The sequence below is a fragment of the Centruroides vittatus genome, unplaced genomic scaffold (genome assembly GCF_030686945.1).
Source record: "Centruroides vittatus isolate TY-2023 unplaced genomic scaffold, ASM3068694v2 contig_1416, whole genome shotgun sequence".
In the NCBI taxonomy this organism is placed as follows: Eukaryota; Metazoa; Arthropoda; class Arachnida; order Scorpiones; family Buthidae; genus Centruroides; species Centruroides vittatus.
Window position 1 is genome coordinate 669,871 of NW_027120889.1, and position 21,783 is coordinate 691,653.

General features: G+C 26.5%; 1 protein-coding gene across 1 annotated transcript in view; it reads right to left on the minus strand.

The window, feature by feature from the left end:
• LOC136968215 (uncharacterized) overlaps positions 1-21,783 on the minus strand; it is a 75,062-nt gene that overhangs the window by 35,571 nt on the left and 17,708 nt on the right. The window lies entirely within an intron of this gene.

Consider the following 21,783-nt stretch of genomic DNA (forward strand, 5'->3'; position numbering starts at 1 on the left):
AATCGTATATGGCTTTCAGCGAATATTTTTGTTCTTCTGCTGTTGGAATGTCTGCTCCTCGAGCGGTATGAAAGTAGTCTTGTATTTTTGAAGTTCTCCCATCGTTTAATTCCTCTCTATCATACTCCTGTTCTTCAGGCAGAATTTCTTGACTGGAATCAATTCCAGATATACTTATTTTTTCTATAGCTTTAGGAATGACATTGCGCGGCCTCCTACGCCCCTTCTTTTGCATATCTGTGTGGCCGCCACGTTGAGGAGATCTAGACAAAGGGCCTGGGTTAGGTTCTATACCAGAAATAAGCAATAGGTATAATATTACTAGCAGCGAAAGACGTTTTTTATACTTCCACTTCAATTGAGGCTTCCCCCAAGAGCAAATAATTATCACACAGTGTTGTATCAACTTTTCTCTTGAGATTATCGTGCCAACACCTTCGACAGTCGACTTCCACTAATGATATATGACACGAACTATACCCATTATTTGCTTATTTAGCTGCTTGCTACATAGAAGCATCTATTTTAAGGCTGTTTGCAACCCCTTCGGTTACGCACGCGATATCTAGCAGACGGCGTTAAAAATTTAATGCTTTTTCTATGGTAAAATTCTTTTCCTAAAATTCTCGAAAATGGAAATTGATAGAATAAAACAGTTTTTTGCGTTAGAATCCGATTTAATTCTTTTATTAACGTGCGGTTCAAAATTTTGAAAATCGATTTCGTTAATTTTCTACAAATTTTCTACGGCTTTAAAAATTCGTAGAAAATTAACGAATTGGATTTTCAAAATTCTGAACCGTACGTGACTAGAAGAGTTAAATAAGCTTGTAAAGCAGAAAACTGTTTGATTCTATCTACTTCCGTTTTCCGTATAAAAAAGCATTAAAATTTTAATTCCATCTACTGGAAATTGCGTGCATAACCAAAGAGGTTACAATCACCCGTAAGAACGGTTAGAACAGGCTTGGTACAGTTGCATGGCGATATTCATAATTCACTCACTTTATTGAAAATGACTCAATCCATTCGCCACAAGTATTATTGAGTTATATCAGACTCCATTTTTTACTTTCAAATAAGAGGAACTTGTATTTTTCCATATAATTAATCAATTTTCTCGTTTTCCTAAATGTTTAATTCTGTCTTTAGTAATGTAACTCTCAATAAACCTTACAATGATCCTTAAATTATGTTATCAAAATCTACCTTTAACGAATGTATGATGTTAATTTTAATTAATTTTAAAATACATTAAATCAAGCAATAATTATTAAAATTTTTAATAGTGTTTAAACAATTTCTCTCCTAAATTTTATGTATAAAAACTTCCGTTTATATGAATTTATAATTAACTTTTCCTTATTACCATCTTTCGTGTTTCTTTCATTTAATTAAGATTAGTAACATTAAAACTTTTATATTTTTTCTAAAATAATAAAATACAAACTTTCTCTCTAATTTTAATAAATTTATAATTGAATTTATTTAATCTACGAATTATATTTCGTAATTTTTAAATTTTATATTTTCGGCAGTGTTCTTAGTGTTATTGGTTCAATTAACGAAGTTTGTATAAATCTCATTTAATATTCGAGTAAACAAAGTCTATCCTGTAGATCGATATTGTAATTCCAAAATTATTGTGGCATCGTCACGATGCCGGGCTGCAATTTTTAATCATCTTTTAATTCAGAAAATCACGTGACTTCCGGTCCGGATCAGCGGTTCCTGTGTAGTTAATCGGGAATCTTTCTAATTTTGTCGCGATTTTCGTCGAGATGAACGAAGGAAATCTTGTCATCAAAGGGTTCTCCTATCAATTCAAGGTATTCATAAACTAAAATGATCATAAATTAAGTTTCTGAAGTATTTAAATGAGATTAACATTAGTTTGCCAAGTACTAATATTAGAAACTTGAATTCTTTATAACTGTTCTCATGGTTACTACATTACATTGATTGGGGATTCCTTTGATGATGTGTTTTCTCTTGAATAATTCCTTTCATGATAAACTTTGTCCGAAATGTTAGATAAGGGCATCGCATATCAAAACGCCCTATAAATAACGGTTTTTCAGAAATCAATTGAATTTTAAATGCGAAATTCTTCTGTATTTGTTTTCAATCTTCATCCAATCAAAAGTAAGAACGTAAGTCATTCTCAAAGTAGGCTTACATCTAGAAAACGGCAACCAAAAAATTTGGTTTGGAAATGCTATCTTTGAATCCTTGAAGATAAGCTTGGATTATGTTGTAGTTTATTATATCTTGTATATTTAATCAAATTTACTTTAAATTTAATTTTATAATACTTTATAAATTTATTGATTTCAAAACTTCTTTCATTATACAAGGCGTAAAGAAATTACTTGCTAATATTCTAGAGTTAATACTTGAAAATTGAACTTCTCAAGATGTCTTCCGCATCTTGAGTATACGTTTTCAACAGTTTTTTTAAAATTATTCTGTTTAAAAAACGAAATCGTATCCAAATCAAATTTACATTGAAGAACTCTTTCCAAATATTTGTTTTTATACTGTAAAGCGGATGGATACTGCAAAATTTTACGTGGATAAAGCTTCGTTTACATTTATTACAAGGGCCTACTTGGACAACATTTACTTACTTCAATCCGTTGACAGAGCTTGTAAACATACAAAATTACATTAAAATATTAATGTTAATACATTAGCGGGGAAGAAAACAAACTGAATTTTAAAAATAAAAACGTTTGTAGAGAAAGAATATTAAGCTTATTTTAAAAACTAACAAAATGATTAAAAGTGAAGTTAAATCGCTGTAAATTTCTATTTTTGAGAGGAAATATGATTCAAATTTAGGCCAGATTCTTATAATTTTTTCTTAGTAGTGTGGGAATTTTTGTTTTATATTCTCCTCTGTGCTAGATTCTATGGTTTCATACCTATCTGCAATGGGCATTTATCTGCTGCTATCAGATTATAAAGAAAAAATCAATCATACTTTTTGAGTAGCCTTTAAACGAAAACGATTTCATAATCCAACGAAAACATTAAAATTAATTACAAGGGTGTGGCACTTAAATGGATCAATCATTGAATTACAATGAAGTTCTTTAATTTTGTCATTACTGCATTTACTATTATAACGATTGATTCATCAATTATAACATAATTTACGATTATACTTCCTCTTCTCGTTTCTATTTTAATACATTTAATCGTGTTAGAAGCGAATTTCTATCATATTTTACAATAATGTTCTGAATGGGAACCAGATATGCCCTGTGTAGACTTACCGTATCATATTTATCGATTCCTTAGATAGTCACTGATAATAAGGATATTTTTGTATTGAAGTAATTATACTGAAACCTTACACTAACTCTCTATAATAAAAACAATGTTACAATTATCTGAAAAGAATTATTAAATTTTAAAATACATATTCACGAACGGTCGATGTCAATTACTTCGCCATATTGATTGACAACGGGGCAAGCTCGAAGCCACGCGTAGCAGCGAACCAAATAATAATGATTTATTCACATTATTCAGATTACAAGTAAAAAAGTTACGAGTTCTTAAAAGTTTTCGAGTATTTTAATGAAAGTTATAGATATTAGGAACTAAATAGGTTGCTTACGAAGTGATATTTGCATCTGGTCGCACTGACGCGCGGGCAATATCTTACCGCTTCTAAAATTTACTTTAATGTGGTCGAATCCGCTTAAGAGAGCACTCTCGGGATCTCTGCATCATACTCCCTTATCAGAAGTAACAAGACCATCCAGGGGATTGTTAATGGTATTCGATTCTTTCCTTTTTTGCGTCGTATATAACTTATAACACACTCAGAAACGCTAAAATTCATTATCATATAATTTTACTCTACTTACAGATTGGTTTCCACTCTTACATCATCAGCAAATCCAGAAGAACCCAAACTTTTGGCTAGCTCAAAAATGTTCGAATATTTATAAAGATCTTTTATTAACACGTGATGTTTTATTAACACGCCAATTTGAATGTGTTAAGTTTACTTGTGTCAATGGGAATGGCTGAAGCCTCTGTATTTCCTTGGATCCGCTTCTTTAGTCCCCTTGAATCTACTCTTTACGTCATCAATTTTATTGGTAAATACACTAATCACATAATTTAATATATATGTAGTATTTACTAAAACATTACTTCACTTCTTCCCAGGTGCAATAGATGGCTTAGCTGAAAAGATGCAGACATCCTTGCTGCAAAATTTTTCAGTGCTCTTTAATGATTGCACTGTACTATAAATCGGTATAGAAACAAATAAGTACAGTACAGTATCACGTGACCAACGAAATCTGGTCATTTATCACTTCTTCCTCGTTCCCTCGAGTTGAGCACGTACATTACAGTACACGTGACCTGCGTAGTTTGTTCGTATATATTTCATACCTTTCTATCACGTAATTGCTTCTCACAGTTGTGTTCATGATAATTCTGTAAATCTTTAATCAGAAAACTGACTAGCGGTTTCACAAAATCTCAACAAATTCCATAGTGTCGCCAGCCCTTTTCCCTTATGCCCCTAGTGCCATAAGATAAAGTATGGTAAGCGGGAAAAAAAATGACTCTCCCCAGATTTTTACATCTTTGGACTCAGGAACCTCGAAACGTCGAGAAATACAAAAAAAAAATTCGGGGATTTTTTCTGCATGTATGAATGTTAGTGTGTGTGGAGGGAAACGATTTTGTTCACCCTGTTTGACGCTTAATAACTCCTATGCATTTTTGTCAAAAAATCTCTGAAATTTTGCAATAAGGTTTGTGTATTAAGGGGATTGAGGCTATTAAATTTTGGTGTTAAAGGTGGAGGGGATTGGAAGATAAACGGATCGTGTCGATTTTCCTCGGTATTACGTCCGATCCTACGTTATTACAGTTTTTTATAAAACCCATCCCTACCCTTAAATTTAAGTTTTTTTTCCATTTTATAATAATTAAAAATATAAAAAGTTTTTAAAATAAAATATCGTAACAGATGGCGCCACCAAATGTTACCGAGAAAGTTCATCAACTTGTTGTTGGAATTTTTTAAGTTGCAACCCAATAAAACATGAAAAACTTCAGAAATAATAATAAAATATAAGCACATATTTAAAAAAGAATTCTCGAGACACGTGGAATATAGCTAAAAACATTTCAAATTATTTAAAAATATATTATTAGAATATAAAATAAATATTTTACATATTATAAATTAAAACGATAGTCTGTAAATTATCCAACGATAAGCATCTTATCTAGACGATAAATAATAATCATTTCGCCATTTCATATGCAAATTTCGATAATAAATATTTTAGAGAGAGATAAAAAAGATAAAGAAGAATATATATTAATCTTTATTTTTCTTTTTTTATACTTATTTAAATTCTAAAATTCGATCGATTTGAAACGAAATATCTTAAACGATATTCTAAAAATAGATTTATATAAAATTCGAATTTTCTTAAATATTTCTAATGTTTCTGCAATTGATAAAGATTCATAATGAAAATTGATGATTCAAGTATCTAAAATTTCTACAGTTGATGGAGATTCCAACTGTTAATGAGGATTTCTACAGTTAATGAAGATTCATAATGAAGATTTCAACAGTTGATGAAGATTCATAATGAAGATTTCAACAGTTGATGAAGATTTCTACAGTTTATCAACTGTTGGAATCTTCATTATGAATCTTTATCGTTGAAATCCATTAACTGTAGAAATCGTCTGTTGGAATCTTCATTAACTGTAGAAATCCTCATTAACTGTTGGAATCTTAATGAAGATTCCAACAGTTAATTAAGATTTCTACAGTTAATGAAGATTCCAACAGTTAATAAAGAATCAAACAGAATAAAGATTCCAACAGAATGAAGATTCCAACAGTTGATGAAGATTCATAATGAAGATTTCAACAGTTGATGAAGATTTCTACAGTTCATCAACTGTTGGAATCTTCATTATGAATCTTTATCGTTGAAATCCATTAACTGTAGAAATCCTCATTAACTGTTGGAATCTTAATGAAGATTCCAACAGTTAATTAAGATTTCTACAGTTAATGAAGATTCCAACAGTTAATAAAGAATCAAACAGAATAAAGATTCCAACAGAATGAAGATTCCAACAGTTGATGAAGATTTCTACAGTTAATGAAGATTTCTACAGTTAATGAAGATTTCAACAGTTAGTGAAGATTTATAATGAAAATTCTACAGTTGATGATGAAGACTAATGATATAAATTTCTACAACTGATGAAGATTAATGCATAAAATTTCTAGTTTTAACTGGAATTTATTCTTCTATAATAGTAAACAGTTACGTAACCTTGACAAATATAAATACCTTTATATCTATATTAATCCGTTTCGTGGAAGAACTTCCGTTCATTCATAATGAGTTTGAAGAAATATTCATTTATTTATTCTGAAGTGATCTTTCTTCTATTCGCTATAGAAGTTTTACCCACGCAAATAGTTAAAAGCTAATTTCAAAACGATGCGAAAATGTCAATATCCACGTGACACATGAACTAGAGATGAAAATTGATAAAGATCTTAAATAAAATTTGCAGGTGATAAATGTTAGAAAGATATACAAATTATGTTATGCAAGAAAGCCGCATACGTCGACTGATGCTTTTCATGCTAAATCATGTTCAGTATACAATTTTATAGCTTTTAATTTAAAAAAAAAAAAGATTTAAAAACGATTTTTTAAAAAAAAATAATTTAAAATTTTAATAAATTTAAGTTGTAATCTACGAAGGAACATTGCAAACGTGTTTACATTGCTTTGCTTGTATAATATAAATTATTAAGCTTAATATTTTAATTTAGAAATATTAAAATAATTAATAATATTTAATTTATAACAGTGTTAAATTATTATAAAATGATTTAAGAATCCATCCAATTCATTAAGAATTTTTTAAAAATTATATTAAAATGTAATATATTATTTAGAATTAAACTTTAATTTTTTTACATCGAGTTCTACTTAAATATTTTATAATTTTAGTGGAAAAGTTTTATGAGGTTTTAATGTAATTTGCATAATTTTGAGAATTTTTTTTTTTTTTATTTTTAAGAAATTTGAATAAAGTTTTAAATTATAAATTTAAATTTAAGTAAATTTAAAAACGATTATTTTTATTATTTATTTAGTTTTTTAAAAATAAAATTGAGCTGTATCCAAGATAATTATATCAAGAGACCACACTCCTAATAAAAGTTATAAAAACAAGCAAATATTTTAAAATTTTTATATATAAAATAATAATCAAGGTGTCTGTCTCTAAACTAAGAAAAAATGTTAAAATATATTAAATTTTTAAATAATATCGTTAAATTATATTTTAAAAAATTCTATGTAATTTTTAATTATTTTCCTAATTTTAATAGTTAAGATAATGTCATATTTTATACTTTTTTTAAATGAATTTTTAATGATTAGATATGTTCAATATTCTTTTTTCTTATCTTTACTTAATGTATCTGAAGGAAACTTCCGTTTACTTTCATAATTCACAAGTGTTATTCGTGACTAAATAACCATTTAGAGGTTTATGATCATAGAAACACGTTTACCATCTTTAATGGATAAAGATTTACTAATCTGTGTTTTATAATAAAATATCTCAAGATATTTCCTACCATAAAAATAAATTATTTATAAATTTATAAGATAAAACATAAAAGTTTTTACATAAAATATTATTAAGAAGATAAAATTAAATAGAAAATATATGCAGGCCTCTTTAATATATGCAAGATTGAGTCATAAAATACTTTTAATGGTGATTGGCTGGTAATGCGCTTATCTTAACGATGATTGGTTGGTAAGATTTTTTAAAATTTGAATTGTAAAAATAGGCGGAGTTATCTAATTTTGCTGACCAATAAACGTTAAAAAGTTTTAATGTTTGATATAATATCTTTGACATAGAAAAAGATACGGTTGTATTCGTTATTTTCGGTTCACCTGTATGTTAATAATTTATAAATGTACACACGAAGCAAATTTGAAGGATATTTGCGTGGATATTTCCATCATTTTCTTAGTATTTTACTCATCTTCTACTGTTAAATTTTAATTTTATCGAATTTTATAAATTGACATTCTTGACTACACTCTCTTATTTTCTCTTAAGTCTAAATATTGATTAATGTCTAAGCTCTTTCTATATATATATATATATATATAAGTGCATGTTTACCTATCGTTTGTACCTTTCTATATATTGACCGGTTTCTCATCTCTCTTTTCCTGTCTATTGACCCAATGTTCTTTCGCCTCTGTTGATCAAATGTTATATCTTAGCATCTTACACATACTCCACGTGATATTGACGTAAATTTTTCTTTATTTTATTATGATATTATCCAGATAAAACATTACATAAATAATTCTTCATCTATTCATTAAATATTTGACTTTGACTTCTCTTACTTATATATATTGGTACATATATAAATACATCTTAATCTATTTTTAACGTTTGTTAACTTATAAAATGCCTTTATCAATACTCAAAGCTTAACTTCATTAGCATTATATTTATCTGAATATGATAATGATAATTAAATTTTTTTTAAATGTATATTTCTGTAATTTATTTTATTTGTTGAATATTTATTCAGGGTTTGGAATTCCATTATAAACAATTATACTGTAATTCCATTACACTAAATTTCTGTTTGTTCTGTAATGTTCTGCGTGACAGGGATATGACCCTGTCATAGAGAATATTACATTTCCAGAATCATATTTCAAGAGTAAGTCTCATTCTGCTGCTATGATTCAAAAAGATTTCTTATTCTTATCGTATAGTTCAGCAGAAATTCTCTCTTTACTGCGTGATTCAAAAATAATTCTCGCCTTAATACGTGATTGAGGATTGATTTTCGTTTTATTATGACAATACGAAAACTTTTCCTGAATCGTCATACTAAATTACTCCTGAATTATCCCATTTTTCCCACTATAAATCAGGAGTGCTTCTCGTTTTACTTCCCTGGTTGTTATGTATAACAGAAAGAAAGTATGACATTCGGTCAAAAAATGACCCCCCCCCAGATTTATATATTTTTGGACTCAGGGAACCTTGAAACCTCGAGAAATACAAAAAAAAAAGTTGGTATTTTCTCCCTGTATTTATGTATTTTAGTGTGTGGAGCACAATTTTTTTTCACTATTTTGAAGCTTAGTAAGTGCTATGTCTTTTGTCGAAATTTTTTGAAATTTTGCAAGGAGGTTTGTGTATTATGGGCATTAATACTCTTAAATTTTAGTGACTCAAGGTCGAAAGGATGGGCAGATAGAGGGGGGGTCATGGGTCATATCTCTAGTATGATCGGACTTAATAATCACTTAACTCGTTAATACCATTTACAATTGATTTTTCACCCCATAAAACTCATCTCTAGCCCCAAAAATAATGTTTTTGCCATTTTATAATACTTAATAATATGAAAACGTTTTAAATAAAATGTCACAGCAGATAGCGCCATATACAATTTCAACTTTTTTTTTTTTTTTGCCGGGAAAGTTCAGCAACTCGTTGCTGGATTTAAAACGAATTCTGAATCACAAGAATCCTGTATTGTGATTTGAAATTTTAGAATTACGCAAAGGAGACTCAAAAATTTCGTAAGAATCATTTTGAACTTAATTTCTATTTTTAATATTCTCGATTCTCTCAATCTTAATTAAAAATTTATAAGATTAAAAATGATTTCTTGAAAGCTAAACTAATTAATTTCTTTTAAAATTTGACAAAGAAATTAATTTAATTTTGATTTTAGTAAATTGAATGCACTAAAATAACTTTTAAAAAAATTACATAAATGATTATTAATTTACTGTATCTTATTTTCTTCGGTTATTAAATTATTTTAAAGGAGGGAAAAAAGTATATTAAATTAAACAGATCTTTCAAGTAAAGTGATATCTACTTTGAGATTTTTTTTATCTATAAAACAATTTCCAATTACTTTTTCTATCTTTTTTTTTTAATAACTTTTATAAAACTTTTTGTTGTGTGTGTTTAAAAAAAATAAAATAAAATAAATAAATGTGTTAATTTTAAATTTCAGCTTGAATTTCTATGTGTATCTTGATACTCTGAACATGACTTTACTCGTTGTAATGTAGTATACTTATGATTATACGTGTTGTTTCACGTGTGTTGATGTTTTTGTATTGTTTTTTCTGTATGTACATAGCTGGTGATCTAATGCTGTTCAAAATATATATTTGATTGTTATAGGTGTGTTGGTATATAGTTAGATAATAATTACATTTATATAGGCTATACGTATGTGTGTGATGTATGTTTCCATATATGTGTAGGTGCATATATACTATTAACTTATATCTCGATTATGTATTTATACGAGTGTATATTTGTATTAATGTAACTAAATATATACTAGATAATGGGTATTTGTATGTAACCTAATAAATTATATAAATATAATTATCGATATTATCTTTTGTTTCTCTCCATGACCATTATCATAACCATTTCTTTTTTTTATTTTCCTCATCCTAGTCATCTTTACTTCATTTTTTCATTGTATATTATTTATTTCTCCTCCTCTTCCTCTCCCTAACATCATCATCATCATCATTCATCCTCATCTTCATCACCGTCAATTACATAATTAGTTTAGTGTTAACAGTTTTGTTAGTCAACAACTTTAAACTTAACAAATTATAATTAAATTTATAAAAAGAATATTTTTAAAAATTGAATTTGAAGTTTAAACACTTATAATGCACTAAATAGCTTTTATAATTATTATTTTTTTTAATTTCTAAAATATACTAAAAGCATCATTAACGTATCTAAAATAATTAAATTTCGTTTTAATTAAGGTCATATCTTATAACATTACTGGCCTAAAAATATCGAATTTTAATTAATTAAATATGATTTAATTAAAATTAGCTTATAATTTATTATAAATTTAAATAAAAAAAAATTAAATAAATTCTAATTAAATTAATTTTAAAAATCGATCTTTTACGTTTATACAATAAAATATTTTAGTGTGGAACTAATTAACATAAGAATAAAATTAATTTTAAAATCGCTAAACAAAGTTTAATCTATGATATTCAGGAAACGTTGCACATGAATTGTGTTGCTGATATAATTTTATCAAAAGCAATTAATTTCCGCTTAAACAATATAACTGAGTCGCTGATAAAGTCGTAATCTGTGACATTTCTCCTGTGTAATAGAACTTTAGTTTATTCATAATTCGAGAGAGAGTAATTTTAATAAATTTGATTTATTAAAAAGTAAAATCAATTTTTTAATGAAAATTTAAATAATTGCTTAGTGTAGACTTAATAAAAAATTTTAAACAAATTTTATAAATAATAGAAAAAATTCAATAATTTATTAGTTTTTCCATTAATAATTATGCTATAATCGTCATCAGAATCAAACGATATTATCTTCTCTTTTTTCTGATGATAATAATTATAATTATAATTATAATTATATATATATTAAAAACAAGGATAAAACAAAAAAGCAAATGGTAATAAGGAGTAAAAGGAGAAACACATAATGATGAGGATGATAAGAAAGAGAAAAAGGATGAGAAGCAAGAAGAAAGGAAGAAGAAGATAATGACGATAATAATAATATTCTTCTTCTTCCCTTCTTGCTTCTTAGCCTTTTTTTTTCTCTTTCTTCTCATCCTAATCATCATTTGTTTCTCCTTTAACTCCTTATTATCATCTGTTTCTTTGTTTTATCCTTGTTTTCGCATCTTCATCTCTTCCTTATCATTTATTTTTTAGCCTTTAGCATCAAATATTATTAAATCTACTTGAAAAATCACTCTGCTTTCTATTCTTAAGCTTAACAATCATATAAATTAAAGGCTTTAAAAGGTTTTAAAAGTTGTAATTTAAAGAGCAAGAACGTATAAATAAATTTAAATTATAAATCCGAATAAAGAGCTTAATTTCATGTGCTTATGAGGCGAGACATGTAGAAATTATATTAAAAAATAAAAGCTGTATGCATAAAAATATTCGAATTGTCTGATATTAAGTCAATTAAAACGGAAAAAAGCAGAATTAAACAGAAATAACATACATAAAAGAGAAAAATATAAATTTATAGAAACAGAAACAGACGAGGCGTATACTTTACAGAAATAGAGATAAGTCTTGGAGGAACATAAACAGAAAACGTATAAATTTTATAAGAATACACATAGAAAAAAGGACAAATTCTATAGAAACACACGCAAAAAAGAATAAATTTTATAGGAAGAAAAATAGGAAAAATATAATCCTCGTAGGAATAAATGATAAGGCACGAATTCTATAGAAACATAAAAAAAAAAGAACGAACACATTACACATTAAACAGAAAAAGTATAAATCTCACAGAGACATAAATAAGAAAAAAATATAAATTTCATGGAAGCGAAACACAAATGTCATAAAACATAAAAGAATAGAAGAAAAAACACAATACAATGAAACAATATTACCAGTTGTTCAACCTTCATCTCAAAACAGCGAAGAAATTATTGACGATAATCGAAAATTCTTACATTTCATTCTTTAAACAAAAAGTAATTATTCTAACCAACATAATTATCTCAAACCCTTAATTAACAACGTATATACATCATATAATTTAAAATGATAATGCATGGTTTACTTACATTTTGAACGAGTTTTGTATAGATTTAGATACAGTTCCAAAGAATTTTCGATCGATAAGTCGTCGATCAATGAATATAATGAGTGGAAATTAAGTTAAAACGTGATTTCCATGCCTAAAATGTGTAACAAAGACAAAAATCCCATTTATTTGGCCAAAGGGTGTGTGTGATTTTTTCTTTTGTTTGCTGCAATTGAATTTATCTTTAGAATCATTGATTTTTACTTTGAATCTCGGTATTTTTATATAAAATAAATATGATTTTTGTTTTGCTCAAATTGTCGTGGATCTCATTAGATGATTCAGATCTATTAAATTGTCATTTAATTATTGTAAATTGTCTCATTCCAGTTTGTGAGAATACGGCTATTGTAAACGGCGTGAATCACATTTTACTATTGAACATCGCATTGAAATTATTGTAGATTGCTTGAATTACATTGCAAATGATCCTAGTGTAATCATTGAGGACTAATTAATGGATCACATTTTAGTAATTATGAAACACTTGAATTACAATTTAGCTACTAGGAATTGTATGAATCATATTACACTAATTATTCAATAAAGAATCCAAATATCTCTAAAAGGGGGTGCAGTTGTGCTTTGCATCCCCCTAAATCCGCCCATGGATCGTACTATAATCATTAAAAAGATTTATAATATCTCTTCCTTAATCAATAAAATAATTTTTAAAAATATCGAAGTTATAAGAAATAGGGTCTGAACCTACGACACAGATAAGAACCAACGCCTCAATAAATATCTCTGTCTTTTTGAGGAGCTTAATAAATGCATTTTATTATATTATTAGACACATAGATTATGTTTAATCATTATGGATCGCGTGGATCATTCTTTCATTACAGGTATTACATGGAATTATTTTTTAATCAGCAAGGACAATGACAATCGTTTCGTTTTATTATCATTGTGGATGGCATGAATCATTAAAAATACAATTTTTCTACAGTAAAAATAGCTTCATAGTATCGCAATGTAATAAATAAAATAATTAAATGGTAAATTATTTTAAAAAAACTAAATAAACTTACAAGAAATTCTACAAGAATTTTACATAAATCTTAATTAATTCTTTACACAGGTTTCACTATATTTAAAAATACCAGTAAATAAATAAAGCATAGAACTAGTATTTTTTAAAATAAACTTTTAAAGTAGAATAACTATCGAAAAATATATTTACTTTAAGAAACATTTACTCCATTTAAAAACGTACAAACACATGTTCATTCTCATACGAACAAAGCAAAAATAAATAAATAAATAAAATCATTTTATACAAGCAAAGGTCTTAAAATGATAGCCTGTTGTTATCTACAAAAATAAATAAATAAATAAATAAATAAATGTTTATATATTTTACAACTAAAAGGGGGCCTTTCTTCCTACCTTTACTGAGTGTCGACCCCCTTTCTAACACTACATTTAACCGGCTCAACCCGTTCTATACTAATGAAAAATGATCACAAATGATTGCAAATAATTGAATTTAAATAGAACGCCAATTGATCCTTATGACCTGTGACCTATTGACCCTGGGGGAGGGGTTGTTAGCGACTAAGTTGGGACACCATGTTTTAAGACGTGGATTCTGGAATAAAAAGCAACAAAAATATAAAATTATTAAGCTATTCTGGTGATTATTTATACCTCGTGGTTCACGTCACAAAGTTTTAATACGTCACAGAGGTTATTCTATACGTTGTCAGAAGAAAAAAGGTCGCTGCTGACCTCATTTTAAAGACGGTAACTTTATATCAATAATTATTTGTTAAATTCGTTAAAATTTATTTACACAAATATTTAGAATTTAAATAATTAAAAAAGATCTAATTTAATTGTTGAAATAGGAATTATAACGAGTAAAGAATTTTTACAGAAAACAATAGATCGCGAGCTACTCGTTGAAAATCGTCTCTACAAATAGTAAATGATCACGTTCGTCAAACTTATATTATTTTTTTTATTCAATTCTCTTGACTTGAAAAAAAGTGTTTAAACTTTTTTCTTCTAAATAAAACTACGAATGGTTATTTTAGTTTTATTTTAAACATTTATTTGTTTATATTAAGGCTTAAATATTTAAAATATGTTATAGAATGCATAATTCACAATACGAGGAACGTCATAAATTCCCTAAATAATTTGTATTTTTTTTTTTTTTTTATGATAAACAGTAAAATTCATCCAAAAATTTAAATTTTTAATACTATTTTACATTAAAAAATTCTTGTTTTATGCATAATTTATATATTTAAAAAACTCCCGTAAATTATGGGACGTATATACGAAGGATAGGGAATTTTAAAATGTAGACGTGGGATAATTCTACTGTCAACTTTTACCGGATCGTTTACGTGTGATTGACTGAAAGGAAAATCCCTAAAATCCCTAAAACTGACAAGCCAAATTGAAGATAAAAATAAACCCGTAATCTTACTCGCGTAAGCAGTGTTCAGTGCATAAAACAGATAAAAAGTTTTGCAGGTTCATCACCAATTATTTCTAATAATTTCTTGACATTTCTTGCAAGAAACAAAACTACTATAAAGATATTTTACTACTATACAGACCATATACTATACAAAACTACTATAAAGACTATTTCCAGTATTAAAATTAGCATAAATTAATGCTTGTCTGTCCGTCACGCTTTACATTACAGCGTGTTGGACAGGCACGTTATAGTTTTCGCGAACAAGCGAGAATCTGGTTTAATTTTATTTTATTTTATTTTTTAATTTATCCAGTAATTTAATTAAAGTAAAAGCTTCTAAAACCTGTGTAAAACGGAAATCTAAAAATTTAGGTACGGTGCGATTCCGGTTTACACAGGTTTTATTGTATTAAATAAACGTTTGCTTACACCTTAAAGGTAATTAAGTGGAAGTTAATTAAGATTTTATTTGAAGATAATTATAATTCTTAATTAATTAAAAATTTAATTATAATAGAAGTTTGTTTTCAAATTTTTAAAAAAAAAAAAAATAGAGTTTTAGGCTTTATTTTATAATTATTTAATACTCGCGACGTTAATGCGCGATGCATCGCGTTTGTCGCGTTGCGTCGCGCTCTGGTTTTCCTTAATTCGTATAAAAAAAAATTATAATGAATATTTATTAAATTTACTTTCTAAACAGTGTATGGATGATTAGTAGACAATTTTATATATCTGTAACTGAAATAACGAAGCAATAAACAATTTATACGAATTTTTTTAATGCGACGCGCCGTGCGACGCGGTATGCGACGCGTTGGAGCGTGACAATTGATGAAAACGGTTTCCTTTATTATATTTTAAAAAAAATCAAGAAAAAGTTCGGATGTAGATAAGTAAAGTTGAGATCTTCGAACTTTTATTAAGCGTTTTATCAAGTTTCTTTGGTGCTTATACGAAGATTTCAGGAATTATTTCAGCGTTGAACATTTATCATTTTTGACGTTATCGAGGATTTGTCACGCTAAGTCCATACGTAATTTTTAGATATGAAAGTTTTTCTCTTTATAAATAATCCGGGTTTTAAAGATTTATGTCCGTTAAAATAATGCGAATTCGGGATTATCTGTATAAAGTTAGTCACATGAGTAACTTTGATATTACTTAACTTTTAGTTGACAATCCCTTTGTAAATGCTGAGTCTTAAGGAGATGATCAGGAATCTAAAGAGAATCAATTCCTAAAGTGATTTTACACCGAGCTTCTGCGTCTAAGGGCATAGAAGGCCTTAAACATGAAACTAAATACAAAAATCTGGTCTTTTGGACCCACTAAATAAAAGCTTGGTGCACCTTTTATATAATTTTACGGCATAATTTTGTGACTACGATCAGACGTTATATATAAATTACAATAAAACAATTTCACAGTTGCAGTTATGTATTTCCTCCAATTTAGGAGCCTCTAGGCGGGACCTAAAAACAATATAATTAAAATACATTAAAACCTTCCATCGGACCATCTCTGTAACGGAGTCCACCTCTACAAAAGATAAATTCTGTTTGTGAAAAGTTCAAACATATGAATTTTCTTCGAAAATAAACCTCTTTAACACGACATAATCAAAGGAAACCACAAATGGTCGTCATCAGCTTTGGGCTTCCCCTATTATAAAGTTTGAAGTTAAAAGTGGTGTTCAGGTAGACGACGTTCTCATCATTCTTAAAATATAGTCTTTCCGATCCTTTATGAAAGACCAAAATCTCTTTTTGGAACCAAAGATGATTGCCTTAGGAAAGTTTTATTGTATTCAGAATTCTATTTCCTCATAATACAGAGAACGAACAAGATCCTAGATGAAGATTTTTTAAACAATATTGATAAACAAATTTATAATATTATCCCTTTCTGGGGGCATTTCATTAGTTATAATATAAAGGCCAATATATAAAGGCCGTTATGTCCTTAAAAATCTATTAAGTAAATGATTAAAATTATGGATGTCGCATTGTGATACGCTGTTTATTATACTAAATTTCAATATCAATCCATGGTATAGAAAGCATTATTAAACTGAATGATTTCAATTTAATAATATTCAAATTTTGGGAATATTCAGCAAGCTATTAATTTCTAATGCAGGACAAATTGAAATTAAGAGAAATTATCATTGTTTCACCTATGTAACAATTTGTAATAATTGCGATATTCACGAGTATAATTTAGTTCAAGTGCATTAACTTGGTAAAAAACTTTAAAAAAAACACTTTTAATTAAAATTTTAAATTAGTTTTAATGATAATTAATAATGTAAGAATCGAACAATTGGGAGAGATGCCATACTTGACTTTTCAACTAAATATTTTCTAGCTTCGATATAAGTATTTTTAATTCAATGTTCTTCTTAAAATTAATAAAACTTTTTATAATTAGCTAAGAATATTTTTAAGAAATTAAAATGCGTACATCTTTTTACAGCGGGGCATCTTATCCAGCATTTTTACAATTTTATAAACAAAAAATTGAAGAGAAGCTTTATCGATTGAAGCATCAATTTTACAAGAATTTTTAAATAGTTCGCTACTTCTAAAGAAAAGAAAAATGGATAAGAAAGGGATTGAAGTAATTCAATAAGATTAGTTTTAAGCCAGATTTTTTGGTAAAATGATCCTCGATTTTGTAGAAAAATTTCTAAATTCTTGTAGAAAAAAATTCAGAAAGTTTGAAAGAATGTATGCAGGAAGATGAAAATGAAGTAGTTTTAATGTATAAAAAATCATTGTATTTTTAGTGGATTTTTAATAAAAACACCTGACTATAATATTATTTATATTAAATTTTAAAATAAATAAAAAATTTTTAAGTTTTAAAACGAATTTAATCGCATAAAAATATTTTTATTTCTTTTCTTAACATAAAACTGCATTCACCATATAAAATTCAATTCGTGCTATTGTAAGATAGGAAACCATGTTTTTTTTTTCCACTATAAAATCTATAGAAATTTAGTTTATAAAAGTAAATTTTTGAAAATTTAAAAGAATTTTTCGCTTCTTTTCGCATCGCGCCACTTTGTAATGGTTTAAACTTAAGAAAAATAAATTTCTTGGCGACGATGCGATGCGATAATTCGCATCGCGTATTAAGTCTAATAAAACAAAATTTCTATCGATTTAAAATTAAATTATTAAAAATATTTTAAGAAAATAAATTTTAAATAAACTAAAATATATTTATAAGAAAAAATTTAATTTTTTCTTATAAATATATTAATTAAAAACAATACTAACGACGCGACGGCGCGAAGCAAACTTTTCAGCTCTTCGAACGATAGGAATTATTATTCTATAATTTTTTCCATTTTTCTAATAAAAATGCGGTTGATTGAATAATATTTCGGTTTATAAAGAAACAAATTTTCCTCATTTCAACTATTTATAAAATTAACCGATTATAATCTTAAATTATCCCAATTAAAAAAAAGTTTTGATAACTCGCATCGGTTAAAGATTTTTGTTAAAAAATAATAAATAATACTTTAATTAAATTCTCTCTCATAAATATTAACATTTAGTAAACTATTTTTATCGTAAATATTTTGTAATTAAAAATTTATTGAGAATTTACAAACATTTAAAAATCTAGAATTAATTATTGACAATATTAATAACCCGAAAAAAATTGTAATAACAAAATTAAAAGTAAATTTTATGCATATAGGCAGTCTCCTGTTAAATTTTAAAATAATAATTTAAAATTGATTCAACGAGAAATGATTGGCTGTGGAAAATAGATTCCGCCTCTATTTTTAAACCTTAACCAATTATCATTGTGAAATTGATTTTTCGATTTTTCTCTTTTATATTCAGCAGAGAACCACTTATGTTTACAGAATTAATGAAGTTTGTCATACGATTTTTCAAAATTGTCTTCTACTTAGTAACTCATTCGGAATTTTTTAAAAATAATAATAAAAAATAAGGATTATTAATTGTAATATTTACATAATTTTTATATAAATTATCGTAATAAAATGAAATATTTTTTCAGTGTTTAATTTAGCAATTTTATATATAAAACTATACATTATTTGCTACTATTCTGTTTGAATATTTTTAAAAAACTTGAATTTATTATTTTTTTAAATAGAATTTTAGTCAAAAATCAGTCTAATTAGTAGTGATCTTATTAAATATCGCATGGAATAACAACAACCAAATATTTTAATGAATTATCCGGATCTAATCTTTAGAAACTCATCCAATTCTTATTATCCATGGCTTAACTACAGTCAGACAAACAACTCTCCTCCTTTTCTTTAAGTTTTAATCGGATTTTATTTCTAATCTGATTGCGAAATATCATAAATTTAGGTCATTTTATTCAATTGTTAGAATGTTATTATACAGTAAAATTATTATTATTTTCTTTATAAATATTTGAATACTAGTATAGCTTATAAATAAAATTTAAACAATAAATTTTTGCCATTTTTTTTAAAAATTTTTTGTCATTATTTTATAAATATTTGACTGAAAATTCGACATTAACATAAATTACGTTATATTACTTATAAAATGTACATTTTATAATTATTTTAGAGCCATCTTTACAGTAAAATTATATAAAATATAATTTATTACTTTAATATTTTTTGGCTCATAAAATCTTTTATAACTTTACGTCAACGCATTTTTACAGTTAGAACAGACCAATATATACTTATAAATTTAATATTTTATTATATTTTCATGTTATCAGTATAAGGGTAATATAAATTAATACATTAATTCGTAAAATGCATTACAATTTAACTTATCCCACGTTTACAGTAAACGTATACACACGTGTAGGCTCTTAATTATATTTTACACGATATCTTTACTTAAAATATTGAAAGTATACATTAATTGCCGGCGTATAAGATACACATCTTTCCCAAAAAATACAGTTTAAAGTTGGTAAAATATATTAACGCGTAAAAGTATACAGGAAAACAAGCTGTTCAACCATCATCTTTACAATAAAGTGAGTTAGAATTCAATTAAAATGGCTCATACACAACCTAACTTGGAGAATTGATTACAGTTCATTTTTTTAAGAAAAATGAGAATATATTTAGGGGGGAAGAGAAAAACACTGCATTATCAATAACGCTAGCGGCTCTTTAGATCTTTATTTTAAAAATAACGAATGGTAGAGAGGGAGAGGAAGATGGAGAGAGAATAGATCGAAATTTTCGAAAATTAGATCGATCCCTTTGGGTGTTCGACATTTGGAATGTCACAATGAGCATCACGATCGAAGAACCAATATAGATAGGATACCATAAATCTGTTTGACACAAATTTCTTACTTCTCCTACAAGTTACACTTTTAATCTGATCGGAAGATAGTTTTATATATAATTTCAACGAATATATTTATGGCTCCTATCCAAAAAAAAAGTCATGATTTATAACTGCGATAACGTAATTAAGCTTAAACTTCTTTATCTATCGATATATTTAAGTTAATTTATAGAAAATTATTTTAAGAATTTCCTCTAGATGATTTACAGATGCTATTATATTCATTAAATACTTTCTAAATCGTATTTTATAGGTTTTATTTTTTAAAGAAATAAAATTAATTCTTATTATTCTATTTAAAGATGTTGATGTTCTAGAATATGTTTTTTTTTTTTACATAAAAAATCCTTTAAATTATATTCTTGAGTTATTTAAAATGATAATAATTTTTAAAATATTTTTAATTATAATTTTTTAAAGTATAACTAATTCATTTATATTAAAATATTTTAAAAAAAAATAAGAAACATAAATGAATTCTGTGACGTGAGATTGATGTTTCACGATCCAGAACGAATGATATTATCGATTACATATATTTTTACTTTTTATGAATAAAACCTTGTATATAGGAATATAAACCCTTAATACGGATAAATTTCTCTTATTTCTAATGTTTATACTCTATAGATAAATATAGAAGCACGAAACATAGATGCAGATATTATTCACATCATTTATTTTTCTATACAACAACCACAAATAATAATAATAATAATAATAATAATAATAAATTCCATTACATAAATAACTGCGAATATTTAATTTATAATCATTAATTGAAAATAAATATAAATGACAAAAATCACTTAATGGAAAATTTGTTTACAGTTTAATTTTAATTAGCGAGGATTTATATTTTTCTAATAACGTTCGGCGAAGTTAATTACTTCGCCATTTACTTGCGAGGAGGTTTTATCTAAATATTTTTCATTAAAAATCGATAAATATTTATAAAATATTTTTAATGGTGAAAATATTATTATTAAAAGTTTAAAAATTTTACTAATTTTATGTAATATTTAAAAACTTGTGAAAAAAGGACAAAACTTGTGAAAAAAGGTCACTGGGAGAAACGATAAATATGTCTGTTATTTGGAGGTTATTTTGTATGTGTTTTATTTAAAATGTTCTTTAAAAAAAGGCCGCCATTTAGAGGTGGTCTTCGTTAGAGGTGTCCGTCATTGGAGGTTCGATTGTATTAAACCGAAGTAATATTACAATATTTTAACAATCTTAGAGGGAAAAAATATA